The 8614-nt window shown below is 42.7% G+C and overlaps 2 long non-coding RNA genes across 2 annotated transcripts; one reads left to right on the plus strand and one right to left on the minus strand.

Moving 5' to 3' along the window:
* Positions 1-764: 764 nt before the first annotated feature.
* LOC112445645 (uncharacterized) lies at positions 765-3941 on the minus strand. Its single transcript, XR_003033732.2, has 2 exons — positions 1983-3941; positions 765-1300 (listed from the first exon to the last, which is right to left on the minus strand). It is a non-coding gene; the product is annotated as an uncharacterized lncRNA (long non-coding RNA).
* A 1797-nt stretch (positions 3942-5738) lies between these two features.
* Positions 5739-7322, plus strand: LOC112445642 (uncharacterized). Its single transcript, XR_003033729.2, has 2 exons — positions 5739-6219; positions 6780-7322. It is a non-coding gene; the product is annotated as an uncharacterized lncRNA (long non-coding RNA).
* Positions 7323-8614: the final 1292 nt, after the last annotated feature.

Genomic DNA, 8614 nt, shown 5'->3' on the forward strand with positions numbered 1-8614 from the left:
TGGCTAGAAAACTGTGAATGAATTATCAAAATCTCTAATACATCTTTCAGATCCAATGTCTTCAACCCCATTTGGAGACATTGCCTCTTTGATGACTGTTCTCCCTGCAGTTACTCTGCCCTGCCTCAGCACTCGCCATCTCTCACTGGTACAGTGTACCCCAGATACTCAAGGCTCACTCATCTCTTCACTCAAGTCTTTGCCCTAAAAGCCACTTTGGAAGAGCTTTTCTACACAGTTGTCTCTAACATTCCCCCTGCATCACTATTATTTGCCTTGTATGTGCACGTGTGTGTGTGTGTGTGTGTGTGTTTGTGCAAAATGCCTACAGGAGGTCTGATGGAAAAAGGACTTTGGGCAGCATCCTCATGTCCCTAGCACATAAGAGACTGCCCAGCATGTGTTAATAATGAGGAAACATTTGTGATTACATTAATTTCTATGAGTACATGGAGCTGAATAGATTCTTGCCTACTGGTTTTACAAATAAGGAACCTGAGACTGAGAGAATTCAGTTCTTTTCAGGGTCTTCAAGGTAGACAAAGATAGAAACAAATCAGAAGCCAATGAAGGAATTCTTTGATGGATCCAGTGCAAAAGACATATTTCAGACAAAGCTGAACTCAATGATGGAAAAGTCTAATTCTGATAATCCAAAGGGAAGGAAAAGGAACACTCAGAAGAATAGTTGTAGCTGACAGAAGAGAGGAAATACACTATTTGCAAAAAAAAAAAAAAAGAAGAAAGAAAGAAAGAAAAATACATAATGATCTATGAATATGCTTTATTGGAGAAGCAAAGGAATAGACCCACTAATTGCTCATGGGGTAGGGATCACAACGTGGATACAGACAGGCACATGGCACAGAGAGTACAAGCGATGATCCTGCTGCTCTTCTTCCAACAACGTGGTGTCAGCTTCAGGCAGCAAGCCTTTCCTCTGTCTGCTGTCGATTGAGGAGGGAGATTAAGGAAGATGCAGTCTGTCACCATGGCTGAAGGGAGGAAATGGAAAAGCCTGGATCTTGTTTCTTGGTCCAGATGAAATCCAGTGCTGTTACTTCCACTTGGGTGGACACTTCTGCTCACATGGTGGACATGGTGGCCCAGGAGGGCATTTCTTCTGTCTCAGTGGAGGTGGGCATGGATGAGGTGGGCAAGGCTCATGGCACTTGGGTGGGCACACTTTTGGAGGTGGATGGCAGGGCTCCTTGCACTGATGGTGATGCTGATGCTGATGCTGATGCTGATGTGGATGCGGATGCTGGTGGTGAGACATGCTTCCTGGGTCTCAAGGAATCTGAAATACAAACAGACAACTTTCTTAATAACGATGAGTCTCATTGGTAGAACATTTAGCTGCACCAACAACCCTCCCGTCACTAAGGACTCTTGTGGATTCCTAATGCAAACTTTATGTTTTTTTAGAGCTACTTCACCCTTCTCTTTTAGTAACTCTTACCCTCAGATCTTCAGTCTTTTCTGATTAGCCTTTGCTTCTACCACTTTCTAAAACAAAATTACCTACAAGGCGTTGTACGAATACAAACATACTCTGAAGAATAAGCTGGATAATAAACTTGTAGCCAATCCCCAAACAAATCTCTACTTATTTCTCCCATCAGGTCTTGGTTGCTAGCCAAGCTGACCTGACTGTGGGCTTCTGAGGAGAAATGCAAAGGCTCAAACTAGGCACTCAATGGGATTGGATGCTGAGAAGGGGGCATTTGGAACTAATGTGTGCTGTGCTGTAGCACAGTATCTCATCCCCCCTACTCTCTCTCAGGTTAAGACTGTGCCTCTGACTCCATTTTCTCCTCACTTTTAAGATTGCATACATGACCAAATACCAAAAATTTACCCCTAAATCCTCATTATCTTCTTTTTCTTGTACAGAGCTCTAATTGCTTCAGTTAAAGCCACTTCTACTCCCAGATTAATCGCAACACCCAAGTTCCAAAAGATCTAAGAGTTGTGCTCACCAGAGGCTCCAAAGATCCCTATGACCGTCAGGACAATGACAGCACTGTGATGGAGACTCCTTTTATAAGGACCAGGCAGCCCCACCCAGGGGGAACATCCCAGGACTGGCATGATGCACTTTTTTCCCAACCAAATTCCACGTGCTTGCAATCTCAAAAATCAATGCCCCAGTCATACTGATATCACACAGTTCCCTTGTCCATGGACTTGCTCACCCTTCAGTGAGGAATTACAGAGTGATTCATTTGAGACTTTGTCTCATACTTCCTCTACCTGTGTCATGTGCCATAGGAAATATGAGGAATGCTTGAGAATGGTGCTATTCTTCCATAGTTAGAGATGTTGCTTCCCCCTCTTGCCAGTTCCCCAAGCATTGGTACTAAAACTTACTACCCCATTCCATTTCATCTGTCAGCACCCGGCTTTTTGTCCATTGATGACAGAGACCAGAGTTTCCTAACTGCACGTATTTTAACTCCTACCTCCAGCTTTTCTAAACTCACCTTGTACCCTATACTGCTTCTTGACATTTAAGTGACTTAAACCTGGCCAAAAAATCTACCTTGATTTTTTAGTGCAAGCAGTCTCATGTCAGATGTGCTTTCATATGGCTCCATACACGGACTTGAACAGGACAACGTGATCCCTCAGTTTCTTAGGCCATAAATCACAATCTCTGACCCCTTCCTGAAGCTCTACTTTTGCAGATTTATGCACTGATCTGAACTCTGCAGACCCATGATCTGAGTCATTTGTGGTCTACTAGAAACCCAAATTCCTCTCCTCTCATTATCTTCAAAATGAACTCAGTGTCTGGGCTATATGCATTTAGAAGCTTTCCCACTAATACTCCCTAAATATCTTGCACTTCTTTCCCCTACAACAGTTAATTCAATTGACTCGATCAGGTTATTTACTTTAAATGACACTTAGTGTGTTTCCAGACATTCTTAGTACACTCAGGGGATGAACCTCCATGAATCATTGATTCAGCCATTCAATCCATGTGGATTTTTCCTTAAATAAAAAAAATAGGGGTGAAATGGAACCCATTCATAATTTATTAGTGTAATTTGTTGACCGACAGTAACACTTCAGCTCATAATATTTACTATGCCTTTCAGGGGAAAACTTGAGTACCTTGGCTATCAGTTCAGTTCAGTTCAGTCCAGTCATTCAGTCATGTCTGACTCTTTGCGACCCCATGAAACTGCAGTACCCCAGACTTTCCTGTCCATCACCACCTCCCAGAACTTGCTCAGACTCATGTCCATCGAGTCGGTGATGACATCCAAACGTCTCATCTTATATCATTCCCTTTTCTCCTGCTTCAATCTTTCCCGAAATCAAGATATATTTCAATAAGTCACTTCTTCGCATTAAGTGGCCAAATTATTGGCGCTTCAGCCTCAGCATCAGTCCTGCCTTGTGAGAAACCTGTATGCAGTTCAGGAAGCAACAGTTAGAACTGCACATGGAACAACAGACTGGTTCCAAATAGGAAAAAGAGTACGTCAAGGCTGTATATTGTCACCCTGCTTATTTAACTTCTATGCAGAGGACATCATGAGAAACGCTGGGCTGGAAGAAGTACATGCTGGAATCAAGATTGCCAGGAGAAATATCAATAACCTCAGATATGCAGATGACACCACCCTTATGGCAGAAAGTAAAGAGGACCTAAAAAGCCCCTTGATTAAAGTGAAAGAGGAGAGTGAAAGAGTTGGCTTAAAGCTCAACATTCAGAAAACTAAGATCATGGCACCTGGTCCCATCACTTCATGGGAAATAGATGGGGAAACAGTGGAAACAGTGTCAGACTTCACTTTTGGGGGCTCCAAAATCGCTGTAGATGGTGGGTGCGGCCATGAAATTAAAAGACACTTACTCCTTGGAAGGAAAGTTATGACCAACCTAGACAGCATATTCAAAAGCAGAGACATTACTTTGTCAACAAAGGTCCATCTAGTGAAGGCTATTGTTTTTCGAGTAGTCATGCATCGATGTGAGAGTTGGACTGTGAAGAAAGATGAGCACCAAAGAATCGAGGCTTTTGAACTGTGGCACTGGAAAAGACTCTTGAGAGTCTCTTGGACTGCAAGGAGATCCAACCAGTCCATCCTAAAGGAGATCAGTCCTGGGTGTTCATTAGAAGGACTGATGCTGAAGCTGAAACTCCAGTACTTTGGCCAACTCATGCAAAGAGTTGATTCATTAGAAAAGACTCTGATGCTGGGAGGAATTGGGGGTGGGAGGAAAAGGGGTGACAGAGGATGAGATGTCTGGATGGTATCACCTACTCAATGCACATGAGTTTGGTGAACTCCGGATGTTGGTGATAGACAGGGAGGCCTGGCGTACTGCAATTCATGGGGTCACAAAGAGTCGGAAACATTTCAGCAACTGAACTGAATTCAGTGGAAAAACTTTTAAATGGATACAGTCCAGATATTGAGACAATTTTGAAGATAATGAGATGAGAGGAATTTGGGTTTCTAGCAGACCGAGAAGCAGCAGACCAAAAAGCAACAGTAAGAACCAGACATGGAAAAATGAACTGGTTTAAAACAGGGAAAGGAGTAAGTAAAGGCAGTATATTGTCAGCCCGCTTATTTAACTTATATGTAGAGTACATCTTCAAAATTCTGGACTGGATGAAGCACAAGTTGGAATCAAGATTGCAAGAGAAATATCAATAACTTCAAGTATGAAGATGATGCCACCCTTAGGGCAGAAAGCAAAGATGAACTAAAGATCCTCTTGATGAAAGTGAAAGAGGAGAGTGAAAGAGTTGGCTTCAAACTCCACATTCATAAGATCATAGCATTCAATCCCATCACTTCGTGGGAAATAGATGGGGGAAAAATGAACACAGTGAAAGACTTTATTTTCTTGAGCTCCAAAATCACTGAGGACTGAGACTGCAGTCGTGAAATTAAAAGATGCTTGCTCATGGGAAGAAAACTATACCAAACCTAGACAGTGTATCAAAAAGCAGAGATATCACTTTGCTGACAAAGGTCCCTATACTCAAAGTTATGGTTTTTCCAGTGGTCATGTATGGATGTCAGAGTTGGACCATAAAGAAGGCTGAGCACTGAAGGAACGACGCTTTTGAACTGTGGTGCTGGAGAAGACACATGAGAGCCCCTTGGACACCAAGGAGAGCAAACCAGTCAATCCTAAAGGAAATCAACTCTGAATATTCATTGGAAACACTGATATTGAAGCTGAAGCTGCAATATTTGGCCTACTGATGTGAAGAGCCAACTCCTTGGAAAAGATGTTGATGTTGGGAAATATTGAAGGCAGGAGGAGAAGGGGATGACAGAAGATGAGATGGTTTGATGGTGTCAATGGACATGAGTTTGAGCAAACTCTGGGGGATAGTGAAGGACAAGGAAGTCTGGCGTGCTGCAGTCCATGGGGTCGCAAAGAGTCGGACATGAATGAGCAACTGAACAGCATCAAACAACACTAGACCAGGGTGACTCATGGTCATGTGGCAGAAAAAGTAGAATTTCATGAAGGGACCCCATTCCATGAGCTTATGGCTGAGAAACCTGAGGGATCATGTTGTCCTGTTCAAGTCCATTTGGAGCCATGTGAAAACACAACTGAAATGAGACTGTTCATACTGGAAAATCATGATAGACTTTGTGGCCATGGTTAAGTCATTTAATTGTCAAGAAAAGCCCAGAGGTAAGTAGAACGTGGTATAAGAGGAATTTAGAAAAACTGTGGGTGGGGGTTATGATATGTGCATTCAGTAAACCCTAGTCATGACCATTGAGGGAGACAAAGCTGGGTGCTGAAGCTGAAATGGAATGGGGTAGTAAGTTTTCCATACCAGATGCGTAGGGAGCTGGGGAATGTGGCAAGCACAATCTTAACCATGGAGGAGCAGTACCATTGTCAAGGAATTCCTCATATTTCCTAACTGGTGCATGCTACTGGCACTGGGGCTTTGAGACAATGTATTGAGTGACTCACTCTGCACTGCCTCAGTGAAGGGTGAGGAAGTCCATGGCAATGGAGCTTTGTGATATCAGCGTGAGTGTGACAATTTGTTTTTGAGATTGCAAGCACATGGTATTTGGGGTGGGAAACAAGTGCATCATGCCAGATCTGGGATATTCCCTCTGGGTGGAGCTGCCTGGTCCTTATAAAAGGAGTCTCTACCACCGTGCTGCTATCTGTGTGCTACTCAGTCATAGGTCTTCTTTGGAGCCTCTGGTGAGTACAGTTTTAGAGGTTTTTAGCACTCGTGTGGTAGGGTATAGTCTTAGGGTAGAAGTGCCTGTATTTTAACAAATTAGTGCTCTCTATGGGAATAAGAAGGTAATAAGAATTTAGGGGTAGTTTTCAGTACTTCTTCTTGACGTCTTTATGCTCTTAAATGTGTCGAGAAGAATGGAGTCAGCGGCACAATCTTAACCTAGGGAGAGTCAGGGAGATGAGATGCCGTGTTTCAGTGCACCCTGCATTCATTGCAAATGAAGCCTTCTCAGCCTGCAGTCCCACTGAGCGCTGATGGGCCTTTGCATTTTTCCTGGAAGCCAACAGTCAAGTCAGTTAGACCAGCAACCAGGACCTCAAGGGAGAAATTAGTAGAGATGTGTTTTGAGATTGGCTAAAAGTTTCACATCCTGATTATTCTTCTTCAGAGTGTGTTTGTATTCACACAGCACTTGTGTAAGTAATTTTTTCTTTGGAAAGTGGTAGAAGAGGGCTCCCTATTAATGGAAGAATAGGACTTTCTGTTATGAACAATGCTGTCTGGTTTTGTATTTCAGATTCCTTGAGACCCAGGAAGGATGTCTCACCATCCGCATCCGCATCCTCATCCACATCCGCATCCACATCAGCATCAGCATCACCATCAGTGCAAGGAGCCCTGCCATCCACCTCCAAAAGTGTGCCCACCCAAGTGCCATGAGCCTTGCCCACCTCATCCATGCCCACCTCCAGTGAGCCAGCAGAAATGCCCTCCTAGGCCACCATGCCCACCATGCGAGCAGAAGTGTCCACCCAAGTGGAAGTAACAGCACCAGATTTCATCTGGACCAAGAAACAACAAGATCCAGGCTCTCCCGTTGTCCTCCCTTCAGCCATGGTGACGGACTGCATTTTCCTCAACCTCCCTCCTCGACCGACAGCTGACAGAGAAAAGGCTTGCTTCCTGAAGCTGACAACTCCTTGTTGGATAAAGAGCAGCAGGATCATCGCCGGATCGCTCTTTGCCATGTGCCCGTCTGTAATCCATGTTGTGATCTCCACCCCATGTGTAATTAGTGTGTCTATTTTTGCTTCTCCAATAAAGCCTGTGTCATAATTGAGTCCACATTTCTTCTATGTTTTTCTTTTGCACTTTGTGTTTTTAATGTCTCCTGTCAACTACAGGTATTCTTCTCAGTGTTCCTTTTCATTCCCATTGGATTTTCAGAGTTAGACTTTTTCTTCATTGAGGTCAGCTTTGCCTGAAATGTCTTTGGATTGGATCCATCAAGGAATTCTTTCACTGGTTTCAAACGTGTCTATCTCTCTTCCTTGTAGGACCCTTAAAAGAACTGAATTCTCTCAGCCTCAGTTTCCTTACCTGAGAAAATTAGGAAAGAATGTATTCAACTCAGTGTACTCATAGAAATTAATATATACACAAATGTTTCCTAGTTATTGATACACGCCAGGGCATCACTTATATGCTAGGGACATGATAATGGTTACCAGTGTCCTTGTCCATCTAAATTCTTGGGGGCATTTTACACACACACACACACAAACATACGCAGAAGACAAATAATGGTTCTGCGTGTGTATATGTTAGAGAAAATTTGGAGAAAAGCCCTTCCAAAGTGGCTTTTTGGGCAATGACCTGAGTGATGAAATGAGTGAGCTTTGAGTGTATCTGGGATACATTGTATCATGAGAGGTGAGGGCAAGTGCTAAGGCAGAGGAAATTAAACACAGAAAGGACAGTGATCAAGGAGACACTGCCTCCAAATGGGGTCAGAGAGGTTGGGATCCAAAGATTTAGTAATGATTTTCATTATTTATTCATAGTTTGACAGCCATACTATGCTGATGGCCTAATGGTCTCAAATTTTATATCTATGCAATTCTCAACTATAAATTAAAGATAAATCAAAATTGCTGAATGAATTGGAGGATTGCATTATAGAGCTGCACTAATTAAGACAGGATGCTATCCCATAAGAAAAGACACAGAGATCAATGCAATAATAGAACATCCAAACATAGATCCACACCATACATGGTCAACTGATTTTCAACAAGGGTGTCTCGGTAATTCAACAGATGAAAAATAACCTTGTCACTAAATGGTACTCAAACTGTTGGATACTGATACAAGAATAATTGAAGCTTGGCCTTTACCTAACACCATATAAATATTAACTCAAATTGTATCACAGACTACAACTTAAGATCCAAGACTCTACAATTTCTAGAGGAAAACACAGGAGAAAATCTTAGCTGCCATGGGTTAGGTTAACTGTTATTAAAAATCAGTATCCAAAATATGTAAATAACTCATAAAGTCTGTCATAAACAGCACAGTGAATAGAAAACTGGACAACAGTCACTTTACAAAGAAAATGCCTTCATATGG

Source organism: Bos taurus, unplaced genomic scaffold, assembly GCF_002263795.3.
Source record: "Bos taurus isolate L1 Dominette 01449 registration number 42190680 breed Hereford unplaced genomic scaffold, ARS-UCD2.0 Leftover_ScbfJmS_2219, whole genome shotgun sequence".
NCBI lineage: Eukaryota > Metazoa > Chordata > Mammalia > Artiodactyla > Bovidae > Bos > Bos taurus.